Source organism: Coenobita brevimanus, chromosome 84 (assembly GCF_032717465.1).
Source record: "Coenobita brevimanus isolate Jiangsu-jjx chromosome 84, ASM3271746v2, whole genome shotgun sequence".
Classification (NCBI taxonomy): domain Eukaryota; kingdom Metazoa; phylum Arthropoda; class Malacostraca; order Decapoda; family Coenobitidae; genus Coenobita; species Coenobita brevimanus.
The window spans coordinates 36,053,046-36,071,885 of NC_137037.1; the positions used below are offsets into that span (position 1 = coordinate 36,053,046).

The 18,840-nt window shown below is 43.6% G+C and overlaps 1 protein-coding gene and 1 pseudogene across 1 annotated transcript in view; both read left to right on the top strand.

Annotated features, from left to right (window-relative positions):
• LOC145410127 (lachesin-like) overlaps positions 1-18,840 on the top strand; it is a 128,305-nt gene that overhangs the window by 54,766 nt on the left and 54,699 nt on the right. The gene's annotated exons all lie outside the window — the stretch shown is intronic.
• Positions 14,771-14,890, top strand: LOC145410252 (5S ribosomal RNA; annotated as a pseudogene).

Below are 18,840 nucleotides of genomic sequence, written 5' to 3' on the forward strand. Positions count from 1 at the left end.
AAGATTGCTGTTGTGATTATGTGTGCAACAACATATCTTGCTCTCGTGTTCCTGAACTTCATTCTTCTGAATTCTCTACTCTCTGGCTTCGGCTATCCTGTCGTTCTTTGACCAAATATATCTGCACTGTTATCTCTTAATTATACTATGAAAAATTCATTGACTATCATACTTTTAAGATGGAACACATCCTATCAGTTTCTCTTTTCTCTGAAATCTCCATTCTTGGAGATTTCAATGTTCACCACCACCATTGGCTCTCCTCTCACTTCACTGATCCACCTGGTGAAAAAGCCTACATCTTTTCTATCCTTAATGACATAGAGCAGCTTGTACAGCACCCTACCCATATCCCTGACCACCTTGGAGAAAGGTTCAACATGCTTGACTTCTTTCTTACAACTACTCCTTCTACTTATAGTATTAATCTTTTCTCTCTGTAGGGCTCCTCTGATCACCACCTTATCACCTTAGCCTGTCCAGTCACTCCATTAAGGCCTGTGGACCCTCCCAAGATGCGGCAGCTGTCCCACTTTGGAGATGTTGATTGAGAGGCCCTCAGGCAGTACTTCTTTGATTTTTCCTGGAATGATCGTTGCCTTCATAGCCGAGAGCCATCTCTTTGTATCTCACGCATTGCAGAGGTTATTCTTCCGGGCATAGAACATACATTCCATCGTCTTATCCTGTGACTAACGTAAAAAAAAAAAAAAGTTATATCACACTTGTTCTAATGATGTCCACAACAAAAAGAGGGTCTACAAAAGGTAACAGGGCCAACTCACCCCTGAATCTCATCTCTTTTATGTTTCTGCCTGGAATCATGCTAAGTCTGTTCTTCGCTCTGCTAATAATAATTTCATGCATACTAAATGCTCTGAATTCCCCAACTCAAAAACTTCCCGCTTCTTCTGGCAGTCTGCCAAAAATCTTTCTAACAGCTTTATCTCACCATCCTTCCCTCCTCTTTTCCATCCTAATGGTTCTGTTGCTGTTTCTTCTATTGATAAAACAGAACTCTCTGCTCAGACTTTCTCCTCCAATTCCTGCTTACACAGTGCCGGTGCTGTTCCTCCATTATTTCCCACCTGTGACTTCCTCGTGACTGACACTAAAAGTACTTTAACTGATGTATTTTCTGTCATCGCTGGCCTCAATACTAACTAGAAGACACTCAGAGCGCATATCTCCGCCAATGCCATTTCCAGTGAAAAGGATCCGGATCCGGATTAGGATCCGTGGATATAGGCTCTGGATCCGGATCTGGATCCACCCCAAATTAGTTCAAGTCTTTATTGGGCCATGGCCAACCTTTCCAGAAAATTTCATTCAAATTCATTTAGAACTCTTGGAGATATTGTTCAGGATACTCCTGATCCTGATCCGGATCCTCCATCAAATTTATTTTTTTTCTTCCTTGGTTCATGGCCCACTCTTTTCACATAATTTCATCAAAATCCGTTCATAACTTTTGGAGTAATCCTGCTAATAGACAGACAGACAAACAAACAAACGAGGGCTAAAACCTAACCTCCTTGGCAGAGGTAATAAGGCACATGGGCCGGATGGGGTCCAACCTATTGTCCTCAAGAACTGCTTCCGTGCTTAAACCTCGCCTAGGAAAACTCTTTCGACTATGTCAACTTGTACCTTTTCTTCTTGCTTGAAGTTTGCTCTCATTCACCCTGTCCCAATGAAGGGTGACTATTCCTAGCCCTTTAATTATTGCCCAGTTGCATTAATATCCTGAATTTCAAAACTTTTTGAGTCCGTTCTTAACCAAAAAACTTTAAAGCAATTTTCCTATCACAATCTTCTGTGAGTATGGGTTCCATTAAGGATGCTCCACTGGCGATGTTCTCACCTACCTTTCAGACTCCTGGTCATCCTCCATTCGGGACTTTGGCAAAAGTTTTGCCTTTGCACTGGACATCTCAAAGGCTTTAGATCGAGTCTTGCATAAAAATTTTAAATTCCAGACTGCCCACTTACCTTTTCTATCCTTCTATCGGTGCTTTCATCTCTAGCTTCTTTTCTGGTCCTTCAGTAGCCGCTTTTGAAGACAATCACTGTTCTTGTAAAGCTATGGAAAGTGGTGTCCCTCAGGGCTCTGTCCTATCACCAACTCTCTTCCTTTTATTCATCAATGACCTTCTGAGCTGTACATCTAACCCTATCCACTCACACGCTGATGACTCCACCCATGATCTTTCCATTCGCTTCTCACAGCGTTCATCTCAGTAGTTTCTTGAGTAAAAGATGGAAGAAGAGCATAAGACAGTATGGATCAGTTGGGTCAAGGATTGTGTGGGTAAAGTTGAAAGTTGGAATACAAATGTGGGCGATTGTGTGTGTGTGTATGCGCCAACGCAAGATCGTGCTAGAAGAGTGAGAGAAGAGTTCTGGACAAATGTGGACGTGTGCATGGAAAAGTTTGGAAGGAATGAGAGAGTGTTTTTGATTGGTGATATGAATGGTAAAGTTGGTAATGTGAAGGTGGATGGAATAGTTGGTGAGTGGGGTGTGACTGGTGAGGTAGATGAGAATGGGAGTGCGTTAGTGGACATCTGTGCTGGGAGGGGGTTGGTAATAGCCAATACCCTCTTCAGGCATAAAATGATCCACAGGTATACATGGCGAGTGATGAGAAGGGTTGGTGGTGAACTGAATGAAAGGAAGGCAATGATTGATTATGTGTGTGTGGATGAAAGGATGCGAAGATGTATATTGGATGCAAGAGTTTATAGAGGTTGGGGGAGTGGCCTTTCTGACCACTACTTGGTGGTGGCCAGAATTAGGATGCAAGTAAGATGGAGGAATAGAAGAAGGGAAAGACGAGAGGAAGGAGTAGTTGCAAGGAGAGTGGAAAGGTTACAAGAGGATGAGAAAAAGGCAGAGTATAAGAGAGAAGTGGAGGAACGATTGGGCAAATATGAATTGGAGCAGATGGGAGACGTGGAAGGTGTGTGTAAGATATTTACAGAAGAAATATGTGCAGCATGTGATGTGGTGTGTGGAAGGAAGAGAAGACGGAGGGGGTGCAAGGAACAGCGTGGTGGACTGAAGAGGTGAAACAGGCTGTGGCACAAAAGAAGAAAGCATACAATGAATGGATGAGAAATAGGGGCGTGGAAGAAGTTGAGAGGCAGAAGAGAGAGTTATATGTGGAAAGGAAGAGAGAGGTGAAAAGATTAGTAAGAGAGAGTAAGAAGAGAGTGGATCAGGAATTTGGAAGGAATTTGAGTGTAAAGTGGAGGGACTGTAAGAAAATGTTCTGGAGAGAAGTGAAAAGAGTAAGACAGGGTGGAAGTGAAGTTAGCAGGGGAGTGAAAGATAAACATGGTAGATTACTAGTGGAGAAGGGAGAAAAAGTGAGCAGATGGAGAGAACACTTTAAGGAATTGTTGAACGTAGAGGATGGAAGTAATGCGAGTATAAGTGGCTGGGGAATGGCTGGGAGAAGGAGGGAGGTGAGAAGACAGGTAGAAATCAGTAGGATAGAGGTTGTGGAAGCAATGAAGAAAGTTAAATCGGGGAAAGCCCCAGGAATTGATGGAGTGTGTGGTGAGATGCTGAAGCATGGGGGAGAGATAGTAGTAGAATGGATGTGGAAGATGTGCAGATTGGCCTGGGAGGAAGGTAGAGTCCCGGAGGATTGGAAGTCAGGTATAATTATTCCCTTGTACAAAGGAAAAGGGGAAAAAGAAGTGTGTGGTAATCATAGGGGCATTTGTCTTCTTAGTATAATAGGAAAAGTGTATGGTAGGATACTTATAGACAGAGTTAGAGAAAGAACAGAGAAATTAGTTGGAGAAGAACAGGGAGGCTTTAGGAAGGGAAGAGGTTGTGTAGATCAGATATTCATTCTTAGATCTTTAGTGGAAAAGTTTCTAGAGAAGGGAAAGAAGTTGTATGCGGCTTTCATGGATTTGGAGAAAGCATATGACAGGGTGGATAGACAAGGATTGTGGAAAGTGTTAAGAATATATGGAGTAGATGGGAAGTTGTTGAATGCTGTGAAGAGTATGTATGATGGTGCTAAGGCTGCAGTGCGTGTGGATGGTGAACTAAGTGAATTTTTCTCTTTGAAAGTTGGTTTGAAACAGGGATGTGTCATGTCTCCATGGTTGTTCAATCTGTACATGGATGGGGTAATAAAAGAGGTACAAGGTAGGGTAGTGGATGTTGGAGTGGCCCTGGTGAGAGAGGATAGTGTTTGGAAACTCCCTGTACTGTTGTTTGCAGATGATACTGTGTTGTTGAGTGAAGATGAAGGGGAGCTGCAAGGCTTGGTGGATGAGTTTGAGAGAGTGTGTAAGAAACGGAACCTAAAGGTGAATGTAGGGAAGAGTAAAGTGATGGTCTTTGAGAGAGGTGAAGTCAGTGAATGTATAGCGAGGTTGGATGGTGAGGAATTGGAAAATGTGAGTACGTTTAAGTATTTGGGTAGTGTGATGAGTAAGGATGGAGGTTTGGAGGGTGAAGTGCTTGAAAGGGTACAGCAGGGGAGAAAGGTTGCTGGTTCCTTGAAAGCAGTGATAAGAAACAGGGAAGTGAGCATGGAAGTAAAAAAGTTACTACATGACAGTATTGTGATACCAACTCTAACGTACGGAAGTGAAGCTTGGACGTTGTTGGAAGGACACAAGTCAAGAGTGAGAGCAGTGGAAATGAGTTATTTAAGAGGAGCTTGTGGAGTCACGTGGAGAGACAGGCTGACGAATGAGGATATAAAGGAGCGTTGTGGTGTTGATGTGGATGTGATAGGAAGCGTTGTGAGGAACACACTGAGGTGGTTTGGCCATGTGGAGAGGATGGAGGGTGAAAGACTGACGAAGAGAGTGTATGTGAGCGAGGTGGAGGGAGGAAGAGGGAGGGGGAGACCGAGGATGAGATGGAGGGATGGGGTGGAGAGGTATATGAGAGAGGGGGGTGTGAGTTGGGAGCAGGGTAGTGAAATGGCGGGGGACAGGGCGACTTGGAGGCGATTTGTTTGTGGCCACCCCAAACGGGATTGAGGCGTCTGGCAATAGATAGATAGATAGGATGAAAGGATGCGAAGATGTGTAAAGGATGCAAGAGTGTATAGAGGTTGGGGGAGTGGACTTTCTGACCACTACTTGGTGGTGGCCAGAATTAGGATGCAAGTAAGATGGAGGAATAGAAGAGAAAGACGAGAGGAAGGAGTAGTTGCAAGGAGAGTGGAAAGGTTACAAGAGGATGAGAAAAAGGCAGAGTATAAGAGAGAAGTGGAGGAACGATTGGGCAAATATGAATTGGAGCAGATGGGAGACGTGGAAGGTGTGTGTAAGATATTTACAGAAGAAATATGTGCAGCATGTGATGTGGTGTGTGGAAGGAAGAGAAGACGGAGGGGGGTGCAAGGAACAGCGTGGTGGACGGAAGAGGTGAAACAGGCTGTGGCACAAAAGAAGAAAGCATACAATGAATTGATGAGAAATAGGGGCGTGGAAGAAGTTGAGAGGCGGAAGAGAGAGTTATATGTGGAAAGAAAGAGAGAGGTGAAAAGATTAGTAAGAGAGAGTAAGAAGAGAGTGGATGAGGAATTTGGAAGGAATTTGAGTGTAAAGTGGAGGGACTGTAAGAAAATGTTCTGGAGAGAAGTGAAAAGAGTAAGACAGGGTGGAAGTGAAGTTAGCAGGGGAGTGAAAGACAAAAATGGTAGATTACTAGTGGAGAAGGGAGAAAAAGTGAGCAGATGGAGAGAACACTTTAAGGAATTGTTGAACGTAGAGGATGGAAGTAATGCGAGTATAAGTGGCTGGGGAATGGCTGGGAGAAGGAGGGAGGTGAGAAGACAGGAAGAAATCAGTAGGATAGAAGTTGTGGAAGCAATAAAGAAAGTTAAATTGGGGAAAGCCCCAGGAATTGATGGAGTGTGTGGTGAAATGCTGAAGCATGGGGAAGAGATAGTAGTAGAATGGATGTGGAAGATGTGCAGATTGGCCTGGGAGGAAGGTAGAGTCCCGGAGGATTGGAAGTCAGGTATAATTATTCCCTTGTACAAAGGAAAAAGGGAAAAAGAAGTGTGTGGTAATCATAGGGGCATTTGTCTTCTTAGTATAATAGGAAAAGTGTATGGTAGGATACTTATAGACAGAGTTAGAGAAAGAACAGAGAAATTAGTTGGAGAAGAACAGGGAGGCTTTAGGAAGGGAAGAGGTTGTGTAGATCAGATATTCATTCTTAGATCTTTAGTGGAAAAGTTTCTAGAGAAGGGAAAGAAGTTGTATACGGCTTTCATGGATTTGGAGAAAGCATATGACAGGGTGGATAGACAAGGATTGTGGAAAGTGTTAAGAATATATGGAGTAGATGGGAAGTTGTTGAATGCTGTGAAGAGTATGTACGATGGTGCGAAGGCTGCAGTGCGTGTGGATGGTGAACTAAGTGAATTTTTCTCTTTGAAAGTTGGTTTGAAACAGGGATGTGTCATGTCTCCATGGTTGTTCAATCTGTACATGGATGGGGTAATAAAAGAGGTACAAGGTAGGGTAGTGGATGTTGGAGTGGCCCTGGTGAGAGAGGATAGTGTTTGGAAACTCCCTGTACTGTTGTTTGCAGATGATACTGTGTTGTTGAGTGAAGACAAAGGGGAGCTGCAAGGCTTGGTGGATGAGTTTGAGAGAGTGTGTATGAAACGGAACCTAAAGGTGAATGTAGGGAAGAGTAAAGTGATGGTCTTTGAGAGAGGTGAAGTTAGTGAATGTACAGCGAGGTTGGATGGTGAGGAATTGGGAAATGTGAGTACGTTTAAGTATTTGGGTAGTGTGATGAGTAAGGATGGAGGTTTGGAGGGTGAAGTGCTTGAAAGGGTACAGCAGGGAAGAAAGGTTGCTGGTTCTTTGAAAGCAGTGATAAGAAACAGGGAAGTGAGCATGGAAATGAAAAAGTTACTACATGACAGTATTGTGATACCAACTCTAACGTACGGAAGTGAAGCTTGGACGTTGTTGGAAGGACACAAGCCAAGAGTGAGAGCAGTGGAAATGAGTTATTTAAGAGGAGCCTGTGGAGTCACGTGGAGAGACAGGCTGACGAATGAGGATATAAAGGAGCGTTGTGGTGTGGATGTGGATGTGATAGGGAGCGTTATGAGGAACACACTGAGGTGGTTTGGCCATGTGGAGAGGATGGAGGGTGAAAGACTGACAAAGAGAGTGTATGTGAGTGAGGTGGAGTGGGGAAGAGGGAGGGGGAGGCCGAGGATGAGATGGAGGGATGGGGTGGAGAGGTATATGAGAGAGGGGGGTGTGAGTTGGGAGCAGGGCAGTGAAATGGCGGGGGACAGGGCGACTTGGAGGCGATTTGTTTGTGGCCACCCCAAACGGGATTGAGGCGTCTGGCAATAGATAGATAGATACTTTCTTGAACGAACAAGGGATGGGGCTTTGGCACACCTAATGTCTTATTTGACTCATATCTCTGACTGGGGTAAAAGTAATCTTGTTTTTAACGGTTCAAAGACTCAGTTCTTACATCTTTCAAACAGCCAAAATCTTCTGCAGGAGTATCCACTAATTTCTAGCAATATCCACCTCATTCCTGTATCGTATCTAAACGTACTTAAGGTTTAATTTCCTTGGGATTTATCTTGGAAAGATCATATTACCTCTCTTGTTAAATCTGCTTCCAAGAGATTAGATGTGCTAAGCCGACTCCTTGCCTTCTTTACCCCTTTACAGTTGTTGACTCTATACATGGGTTTGATTCGTCCCTGTGTAGACTACAACTCTCATGTGTGGGGAGCCTCCCCACATACAGCTCTTCTCAACATGGAGTGAAAGGTTCATCTCATGAACTCTCCTCCTCCTACTGTCTCCTTTCAACCTCTGTCTCTACGTCACACTGTTGCATCTTTATCTCATTTACTATCTCTACTAAGATGGTCACTGCTCCTTTGAACTGTTTTCCTGCATCCCACCACTACTACGGCGGGTGTGCAACCACCGTCTATCAACGAGTTCCCATCCCATTTCTGTCAAACTCTCTAATGCAAGATTTAATAGTTATTCCCAGTCTTTCACGTATGCAACAGGTCAACTCTGGAACTGTCTTCCTCTGTCTGTATTCCCTACTGCCTATGACCTCCAGGCTTTCAAACTCAGTGTCTCGAGGCACCTCTAAATGAACAGATCTCAAATTTGGCTGTTATCTTCTTTTTGCTTTTCTTGAACTGAAAAGTTTTACGGGCGTCTGGCCTTTGGTTTCTTCTTTCCTACATAAAAAATGCACTGGGTGAAATTGTCAGTTAGGTACAGTTCTGTTATATATATATATATATATATATATATATATATATATATATATATATATATATATATATATATATATATATATGTATGTATATATATATATATTTCTCTCTTCTGAACCTGCGAATGTTTAATATATTATTATTAACTGAGTGGAAACATAGAAATGCACTGTAACATTTGTTCTGAAAAATATTTTTCTGAAGATTTATATGAACAAAACAAAACCAATATAGGTGATGGCTACCATCATCCACTTACTTCCCCTTTCTCATTCTGTCTGTGTTTGACCATCTCTATTCTATCTGCATCTTTTTCTTCCTGTCACTCTATATTACTCTTCTTTCTACTTCAGGTGGGTCTACACTTAGTGACAAACCTAATGATTCTTGTAACTTAGGAAAGTATTCACAATACAGTGCTGGTTGGTAACCATATAACCAGATAACGAGATGAAGTGGAGCCTGGTATGTTGCCCCTGTTAACTCTGTGAAGAGACGCAAATGCGACGTTCATCCAGAAACCAAACCTTCACACTATTCCCTCTGCATCGCTGTGGCGAGGCGTCGTCAACCATAAGGGAACATTGGTTCACTACACAGGACAACCCTGTAGGTGCAGTTGCTTGCCTGTGGTTGATGGGTCTCCTCGGCCAGACAGACTAGGGTTGATCAACAACAACAACAACAGCAACAACAACCTGGCAGCTAAGTAAACTTAGATATGGTGATATTCAGTTCAAACTGTCTGATATACAGAACGTTTTTTATGTGCAGGAGCGTTATTAAGCCTGACTTGTAGAAGTACTTGGTCACAGAATGAACCAGTAAAGCGTGCTTTATGAACGTGACGAACGAGCGAGCGTTTATAGATATACATATCATCATAATTTCATCTTGGTATACACTATCGACGTTTCTGTTGAGGCAGTCGAACAATAACAGAAGAATAAATGAGCTAGAATATTTTTCTCTTTCTCACATTTTTCTCTGGATGTGCATATAGCCAGGCGTTGTACCACTTATCACACGCGCAATGTTCAGTTCTCTGCTCCCGGCTTTGCCGTGTCATCAGTAAACGCTTGGCTATTGATCGAATGATAAAACCCAGAAATGGGACGATTTTCCTTGTTGATTTCGCCCCTTTAACAAAAAAAAAAAAAAAAAAAAAAAAAAAAGTAAAATTATGTGCGTAATATCCGATATCTAATTGTTAGAATTCATGCAAGAAAACATTGTGCTACAACAGGAAAACTTGTTTTAATTTGAAATCATAGTGGAGCATGTCAATTGAAGCCCTCAGTACATTCCCTTAGAGAGCTGGAATTCCAGGGGGTTTCTTTGTTCTCGTGAGTATACAGTATATATAGCTAAATATAAAATCTATTGGATGTATCTACTACCTGCTGAATGAATCTCTTCTGTATCTCATGCAGTAGAAAAGTTATTAGCCTTTGAAAACCATCACGGTCGGGCCGTGTTGTGTAGGGTTGGGTCGGATCGTGTCGGGCCATTCATTTCTCAGCTGTAACAATGATCTCCAGAGATTTCTTTGTTAACAGAGATAATGTTTCGAGCTGGACACTTTAAAATATCTGATTTTGTTCCATAAATTTAATTTGAAAATTTTCATTGTTCTGCAATTCAGCAAGGTCATCTTTGTCACTATCACCCATGGTTGAATATTACTGAATCTGGCACCTATCTCTATTCCACGAAATCTCTCAATAGTGTACCTTTGGAAGGACTACATTACAGTAGGTCCTGTAGCCGTTCTTTACCTTCACAAGTGATGAGCAATTCTTCTTCCATACAGCAACCTCATCGAATGAAGCAAAGTCAACAAAATTTCATTATTCAGTGTGCTTTATCCAAATTTATTTTCTCGGAGAAAGCAGAAAATGATTGTCTTGTAGTAATAAAATCCATGACTGTGCTTTGAATGGATGTGTTGAACTCGTTGACGTTCGTGAATACATTTGACAGATTTTTAAGGGGCAAAGTGGAATCACTAATATCAAATTGGCCAGTGATGTGAAGACATCAATGACAATAGGAGATAGCAGAAGTAAAAGATCTGAATAATACACCAGTAAAATTTAAACGAAGGAAGCAGAAAACTACATAATTATTAAAAATATGAAATTAGCATAGTTGTGCAAATAAACTAATGACCTGGAAAGCACGTTTGCAGCACTAATTATGATGTTTCGCACACCCCAAAAGCGCGTGCACCCTAGCTCATGTTTGATGGATTATATTCCCATACACCCCCCTTAAAGTAATTTCCAAAATGATTCCTATCATCCTTAGAACATCTACGAAAAGGATTTTCTTGTTGCCAGAGTTAAAAAAAAAAATGTCATCTCTCTACAAGCCTACCTTTCTTCTCTCCGCACTCCTGCCTCCCTTCCCTTCATACACCTGCCTCTCCGCCTGAATGCCACCATACTTGTCAGCCTTCTCGTATGCCCCATCTCTAATTACTGTCAGGCTATTTGAGTCTCTTTCATTTTATTTGTTCACATCCAGTCACAGCATTTGCCTGTTATTACAGTCTTCACCTTATGCTGAACACCATACTCTATTTACATTTTTTTTTTATTTCTTTCTTCCAAACATCTTTCACTTTAGTGTCATTCTTTGGGTTCTTCGATTCAAACTTAGTACAAATTATTCCTTCAGCTAATCCCCCAAAGCATCTTTCTCATTTTTTAAAATGAACCTGCTAATGTGTTTTTTGCGATCAGAGGTCAAACTGGATATACTCACATGTTTAGTGAAATGTGGTAAGACGAATCCGAAAAGTTTACCAGCTTTTGTGGGGAGGGGTGGTGAAAATCGCCATTTCAGCACTATATATATATATATATATATATATATATATATATATATATATATTAGAGATCATCGTGCATTTCCTTGCGAATACGGGCAGGCTTTATGGCGAATTTGAAAGGAGTTATGGCGAAAAAACGATTTCTTAACCCCCCCTTTTTTTTTTTTTTTTTTTTACATTTTGGGGGCCTACTGTCTAGGCCTTCTCCTAGTATGACCCCAAATTTAATCAGGTGATCAGAAGGTCATGGTCCATCACCCCTGTAATTTTAGTCTAAATTGCACCAGTAGTTTTCCCATAAAGTTGTCAACAGACATACAGACAGACAGACAAACAAATAGACAGAGTGAAAACAGTACCCGTTCCCGAGCCATTCCAGGACAAGTATGGGTAAAAAAAGAAATATGCAAAGCCTTATCAATATGTACAGTACCCCTCCTACTGTAAATTTAGCAGTGTTCTGCGGTCTTTTGGCTGTTTTTAAACAACAAAACACACATTGCAATATGCAATGTGATCCTAAACACTAAGAAAACAATGCATAAACAAAATAAACAAAATGCACAGTCCCCCTCCTATTTTTGGCAGTTCTGCTGTCTTTCGGCTGTTTTAAGACATCAAAACACACATTCCAATATGCAGTATAATCCTATACACTAAGAAAACAGTGCATAATTAACAACAACAACAACAAAAGCAAAACCCTACCAATATGTACAGTACCCCTCCTAATTTTGCAATGTTCTGAGGTCTTTCGGCCGTTTTTAGACATCAAAACACATATTGCAATATACAGTGTAACCTTAAACACTAAGAAAACAATGCATAAACAACAACAAAAACAGAAAACATATCAATATGCACAGCACGCCTCCTAATTTTGGCAGAGTTATGCGATCTTTTGGCTATTTTTAGACATCAAAACACATATGGAATAAGCAGTGTAATCCTAAACACAATGAAATCGGTGCATAAACAATAAAAAATATTAAAGAAAAACACAGTACACCTACCACCTAGTGAACGGCAGACAGGCGTTGACCCACCAGGTTGTGATAAGTTTACGGGTATCCCATGTTGTCTTGTGGCTAACACAGCCACCTAACAAAGGTCAAAAACTCCAACTCCTTCTCCTCCATTACCTGTTGAAGCCGACCTAATAGAGGGGATGTGCAACGAGGTGATGGAGCCCTATCCACCTCAGAACTCTCTGAAGATAGCCGCAAGTTCACGTCTAACAGCGACTCAGCGGATGTCCACGTTCTTGGTTGTGGGTCCGAGAGTGAAGACTGTGACTGGGCGGGTAGTGGTAGTAGTAGTGGGGAGAAGGGGATGGCACTCTTGAGGGTGACGGGCTTGAAAAAGGAGTTGATCTTCGTCTGATGATAGGTGCTGCGATTTTGTTGGAGGATGACAGCATGCTTGACTGCTCTCAGATCCATGGCCAACTTAAGCGGCACCAACTCCCTGTCACATTGAGGATGCACACATATTCGAGCACCTGCTCAATGCCGGCCCAAAGAGCACCAAGATGAGGGAATGATGGAGTGGAGGGGTGGTCAGAGTCAGGGTACCTCATCCTCGTTGCTATCCTGTGTCAGCAGCGGCGATCTCCTCATCAGACAACGTCTGATAACCTGAATCGCCACTGTCATCCTCCAGCCAATCCCTCACGTCATCGACATCCACATCCTTCCCTACCTATCGTAGCCAAACATGGAAATCGTCCATGTCAAATCCTTTAAAGTCATACACAGCCTCGCATCCCTGAAGGAGGCAAGACCAAGACCAACCACTTTCCAAGGTTTTGATTGAGACTTCCTTCCAAGCAATGGCCCAGTTGAAAACTGCAGACTTGATGTTGTAACGCTGCAGATTCTCCAAGGTCTGCCTCCCACATGTGTTGACCCCTTCCTCATCTTCAAGCACGACCATCACCTCATTGAGGAACCTCTAACAGTACAGTCTCTTGGTTGCCATGATATCTCCGTGGTGCATTGGTTGAATGAGAGCAGTCGTATTAGGTGGCAGAAACATGCATCTAATACGGTCGTCATCGTCAACCAAATCCTTCTCCGATGGATGCACAGGGGCATTGTCAAGGATCAGGACAGCCTTCTCCTGGCCAGGAGGGTTACCAAGCTCCTCTGTCTGATAATGGATAACCTTCCTGACAAAGTGTCTGTGGAACTAATCTCTGAGGATCATTGTGGTAAACCAGGCCTTCAAAGAATGGTGTCACACAACAGGCAGGCTATCCATCAACAACTGGATACAACGTGGCTGCTTTGCATCTCCAACAACAACTGGTCTGAGGCAGTGCATCCCTTTCTGGCACAGCACAACACTGAGACAAGCTGGTCAGAAGACTTCTGACCAGTCACAGTCTTCTCCGTCTCTTCTGCCAGGGTGTTGGTGTGCATGGAGCGGAAGAACAGGCCAGTTTCGTCAGCATTGTACACCTGACCGAGAAAAAGGCCTTCCTTCTCAATCAGGCGCTGCACTTTGTGGTGAAATGGCTCAACATCCTCCACTGTCGCATCCAAAGCCTCGCAGAGTGCCATACAGCCTTTAAGTCCATGTTGAAGTTTGAACTGGAAGAGCCAACCCTTGAATGCCTTGAGGTTGTGCACCTTGTGCAGGCATGCAAACGTCTGAGCTGCAGCCTTCAACTTGGTCCCACATACAAGCATGCCAGCACCCCGTTGCTGGTGGAACCAAACCAAAGTCAACCAGTCAGTGATGGCGTAGCAGAGCTGGGACATCACCCTCCGGTCACCTTTCCTAGTGGTATTGCTGTAGTCCTGTCTGTACTGAGTCAGCTTGACCTGTGATTTCTCAGTATCACACAAAGTTGAGTGGGGCAAGTCAAATTCATGCAGACTGCTTGAAATTGGCCAGCCTGCATCAACCTTGCCCAGTATCTTACACTTCTTCAACAGAGTCATTGCTCAGGTGGTGATGGGGCCACCTTCACACATGCGAGACCACCACAGAGGAGAATGAAGGCCTGCAGAAGGTATGGCACTACCACAAATGCAACAATGGAAGCTGCCATTGTTTTACCTCAGCCAAGCATGTCCACATGCAGTGAGACAAAGGCGGGAACTGAGGTGAGGTAGTGCTTGGGAATGAATGGCATTGCCTTGTCTCTACCCACACTTGGCTATGAGCAAGAAAGCAAAAATCAGCACATTGACCTATGAACACAAGAGTCCTTTTTGCTGCCCAGGCAAATGTCACAACGTGGCAGAAAAACTGGGTCCCCATACATCATGGGCCTAATGAGTGGCCGAGTAACCCAGACGGCAATGCGACTTTGACCATTCTGTAAGGGGGCAGAGGGTTATGCATGGCCAGGAGTTTCCAACTAATCTTGGCGGCCAAGGGGAGTTTGACCATACGGTAGGGATCTGAACAGCCATTATTGCTCAGATTGTGAGTTATGCTCTATTACCAGCATGTGGACAGAGATGTCAGTGACTTAGCCAAGGGACTTTTTTGAATCCACAGGCCGGCCTGGGTGGCCGGGTGATTTCTGCCACATGGTAAGGATTTGTACAGCCATTCTCATTCAGCTTGTGGGTTAGGGTCTATTACCCACGCATGGACAGAGAGGCATCCACAGAACTGGCTTTTTTAACTTGCCGATATATATATATATATATATCACGTTGAGTACACCGCTTCCCGTCCGATCAGCGAAGTTAAGCAACGTTGGGTCTCGTTAGTACTTGGATGGGTGACCGCCTGGGAACACCCAGATGCTGTTGGCATCCCTACGTGTCAAGTGGGGTTGGTGGAGGATTAGTGCCCCTCCCTGTAAAACAATTAACTCTAAGCCCTTGGCCACCCCGTGTGGGATACATGGCGTCTGGCAATGAATGAATGGATGATATATATATATATATATATATATATATATATATATATATATATATATATATATATATATTTATGTATTTATATATAAATATGTATTTATATTTACCCCCTCAGGCACAGGTGGTTTGAGTTGTTGGATTGTTTAACAACCTGTAAAGCATGCCATGATACGAATCGGGGAAAAAAAAAAAAAAAATGTGACCCACATCGGCAGGAAACTTGTGTCCTCCTTTGTTTGACACGATGTGCATCACGGTGCAATGTACAGGATGGTATTTAATGACTCGATTGGAGTCCGAGCCTGAATGAGTTTATATATATATATATATATATATATATATATATATATATATATATATAAATATATATATATATATATATATATATATATATATATATATATATATATAATCAAACCCTACATTGCCCCATGAGGAGCGTAGGAGCCCGGGGCTAGGCAGTTGGTCCTGACATTTAAGATGAGAGTGACCAGCCTCACTCATCCCTGAGTGGCATTACACGAGCAATAAACCCCAACCATCCCTTGGATATAAACCTTCACCGGCTCAATCCGATTGGAGCATAATAATTACCCACTAAACCACCAGGCGCCAAAATTTAGTTATTTTGTTACCACCCAGCGTAGTAAATGGTTTTCATGGTGTACAGGAAACCGTTTGGCTTGTCACTCAGTGTAGAGTCACCCACAGGCAGAAGGAAGAGAAAAGAATGAAGGAAAGAAAGACAGAAGAGGGAGTGTAAAGTTGCCCATAGGCAGAAGGACAAGGAAAGAATGAACGAAAGGAAGACAGAAGAGGATGGAAGGAAAGAGGGATGGAGGAGAGGAAAGGGCAAACACCCGAGAGCAGCACTACATCTAGTGAGTGGATGGTGAGCGCCCCCACCTACCACAATATATATATATATATTGCAAACTAACCACAGGAGAAATGAAAGGAGCGACAGTGAGTACTTTCGTATATTACATCTTCAGAGTGAGACAGAAACGTAAAGGGTAGAGGTCTTTTATGCACACCCGCAGCAGGTAGTGGCACACAGAACAATGGATGACCTGAATTTTTACCTGCGGATTAACTTAGGGTCACCTGCAGCAGGGAGTGGAACACAACAAAGGATGACCTGAATCTAAAAAATGCACACACAAAAATTTGGTATGGCCATGGGTAATCCCCTCTCCCCAGTTCTGGCAAATATTTACATGGAGTACTTTGAGAAACATTTACTGACCTCCATAAAGGAGCAAAACATAGTTTGGCTCCGATACGTTGATGATATCCTGTGCTTCTGGCCCAACAGTCTTCCAATTGATGAATTTCTCCTGCAATTAAATTCGTTAGTTCCATTGATTAAATTTACTCATGAGATGGAAATGGATAATGAATTGCCATTTTTGGATGTAAAAGTCATCAGGGACCAAAATGTTTTGAAGACTAAGGTATATAGAAAACCTACAAATATTATGTCATATGTTCATTACTATTCAAACCATCATATTAATGTAAAAAGATCTGTGTTCATATCCATGTACCTAAGAGCATATAGAATTTCAGACCCAGAATTTTTAGATGATGAACTAAAAATGATTCAGAGTATTGGAAAGAAGCTAAAATATCCACAAAGCATACTAACTCAGTGCCACAATACAGCCAAGAAACGATTCCTTGAAGGGAAAACTAATAAGCCAGATCGCCAGAACATTCAAAGAACCCTTGTCCTCCCCTTCCATGAAAATTTTCTTGATGTTGTTCACATACTGAGGAAACTCAATGTACAAGTAGTATTCAAATATGAGAACACCATCAAAAAAACCCTCATCAAAAACCGCCCTCTCAGTAATTCAGGCGTTGTTTACAAAATCCCATGTAAAAGCTGTAACAAATTTTACATAGGTCAATCTGGAAAAGATTTGGAAACTAGAATCTCACAACATAAATATAGTGTAAGAACAGCCCAACAGAGTAGTGGTTTATTTCAACACAAAGCATCCAGTGATCACCATACTGACTGGACAGGCCCCAAGATTCTAGCAAGATCAAAAAGCTTAGATGAAAGAAATGTAATAGAATCTTGTCTAATTTCTGGCACATATGAAAAGAATGTAAACATGAGCTATGGTCATTTTAAGTGTGATAAATTGTTAACCGAATTAATTTTAAAGCAGTATCCCCCAGACTAACACGTGATTGTTCCCTGTCATCTCCTTGTGGTGTAGTCACACCTGTGTGGGACACACCAAGCATTAATCCTCTAGGTCTTAAGTTAAGCAGCAGTATTTATCCCCTCCTCCCTCTCCCCTCTCCCCTTCCCTCTCCCTCCCACTCCCCTTTCCTCCCCTCCTACTCCCTCCTCCTTTGTCACGTGCATTTTTTAGATTCAGGTCATCCTTTGTTGTGTTCCACTCCCTGCTGCAGGTGACCCTAAGTTAATCTGCAGGTAAAAATTCAGGTCATCCATTGTTCTGTGTGCCACTACCTGCTGCGGGTGTGCATAACAGACCTCTACCCTTTACATTTCTGTCTCACTCTGTCGGAAGATGTAATATACGAAAGTACTCACTGTCGCTCCTTTCATTTCTCCTGTGGTTAGTTTGCATACATATCTTCACGGTGAAGTGAAGTCTCTGCAAATATATATATATATTGTTATGCTATGTGTTTTTAGGTCGACTTCTCGTCCTTAGAACACTAGCTACTGAGCTGGGGTTCTCTTTCGAGACCAGATCTAGAGGAACAGGGCATAGAAACTCGGGTCGACCATCCTTACACGTACAGAATATTACCTTAATTACACACAGAACAGATGCAATACTAATATGATGCACAGGTCAGGTTAAGGGGACACAATTGGACTAGTTGACTCTGGCCCGGGCTGCTGTGGATTTGGGCTGCTTACAGGTGTCGCCCAGGTGTGGGAGGTAGCTTGTCAGGTGTGCCCTCCCACAGGAGGCACAGGACTACTGCCAGGGGCTGAGTCATCCAGAATGGGCTGCTGGTCAGCGTGGAGGGAGGCCCTTCCCTAGTGGGGACTCAGTGGGAAGGCAGCCCTCTTGACTAGGGCCGAACAGGACGAGCAGGTGTGCTTGCCTCTGCCTGTTCCTGGAGGAGGACTTCCTGCTGGTGGGGCTGGGGAGGTCATGCCCCGGAGTCCCAGGGGTGCCCCTGGGCATCTGGGGGCTGTGGTCTCAGCTGGGTCGAGTTGCCTTCAGGAGCTGCCTTCAGTGTCCCTTCCCTGTAAAGTCCGACAGTGGGGAGCATCGCCCGGGTGCTGGCTGCAGGGCATTGACTCCCAGACTCGTGATGGGCCCCTCAAAAGAGCTCCTCCACCTGCAACTCCTCTGGGGAACTGCATTTGTGGGGAGAGAGAGAAAGGCATCCTGCTCAACATCTGGGTGGGTGGTGAGTCAAGCAAGAGACTTCCTCCAGAGTGGTAGTCACAAGGGCAGTGGACGAGGGGTGTATGGTGGCTGTCCCCTCCTTTCCAGTGCAGACGGTGGCTGTCACCACGGTTCCACTGGCCCTTGGGACAGCAGGCGAAGGACAAACGGTGGCTGTCACTGAGGTCCTGCTCCCTGCCAAGGTGGCAAATGAAGGGCGTACAGTGGCCGTCCCTTCCTTCCCGGTGTGGACAGTGGCCATCACCACAGTGCTACTCCCAGGAGCGGCTGCAGGCAAAGGACGTACGGTGGCCGTACCTTCCATCCCGGTGCAGACAGAGGCCGTCACCGTGGTCCTGCAGGGGGTAGCAGCAGAAGAGCATACGGTGGCCATCTCTTCCTTCCCGGTATGGCCGGTGGCCATCACCGCAGTGCTGCCTGGGACTA